Consider the following 717-nt stretch of genomic DNA (forward strand, 5'->3'; position numbering starts at 1 on the left):
TTTCCACAAGAAAACAGTAAAGTACTTCTTTTCCGTCTCTAAAAGACCGACAAAACTAGCCCTCGAGCGTCAAAAAATATTGATTAGATCAAAAGTTATAAACAGAAGAAGTTTATTTATGACTTTTGAATTACCTAAACATCTATAAACTGCGTTATTATTACCAGAACGTTTTGGCATCGCATCCTCTCATTCCTTATCAGTGTCTAATAACTCACACGAAATCTGGAATCGGTAAGTCGAATAGTTTACAAGTTATGGCCTTATAAACAAATTAACTAATTATTATAGTCTGTACGATCCCGAGGATCTTCCACAATCGCACAGATTTTTTATTTTTTAGCCTTAGTTGCAAAATGAAATATACGACGCACGAGTGTGATATAGTTATACAGGGTGTATCTAAATAACACCGAAAAAATTCAAGGGGCGATTCTCCGATGAAAATTAATAGGGATCTTTGGTATAAAATTTTTTGAAAAAACCCTCCCCTGAAAAGTTACGCCCCTCCTAAAATTACAAAAAAAAATTGTTTTTCTTTTTTATCTTCCACGTACATCAAGCTAAAGAAACCAAACTTGGTGAACATTATCTGTCAATAAAACTACACTTTTTGAGTTTTTTTCAACCCTGAACTATTTTTGTAAGGGCTTGAAATAATCAACCCTTATGACATTTTTTCTTATAATTTTTTTTTCGATAAAATTTTTTCCTTTT

The sequence above is a fragment of the Anoplophora glabripennis genome, unplaced genomic scaffold (genome assembly GCF_000390285.2).
Source record: "Anoplophora glabripennis isolate ALB-LARVAE unplaced genomic scaffold, Agla_2.0 scaffold517, whole genome shotgun sequence".
Lineage (NCBI taxonomy): Eukaryota > Metazoa > Arthropoda > Insecta > Coleoptera > Cerambycidae > Anoplophora > Anoplophora glabripennis.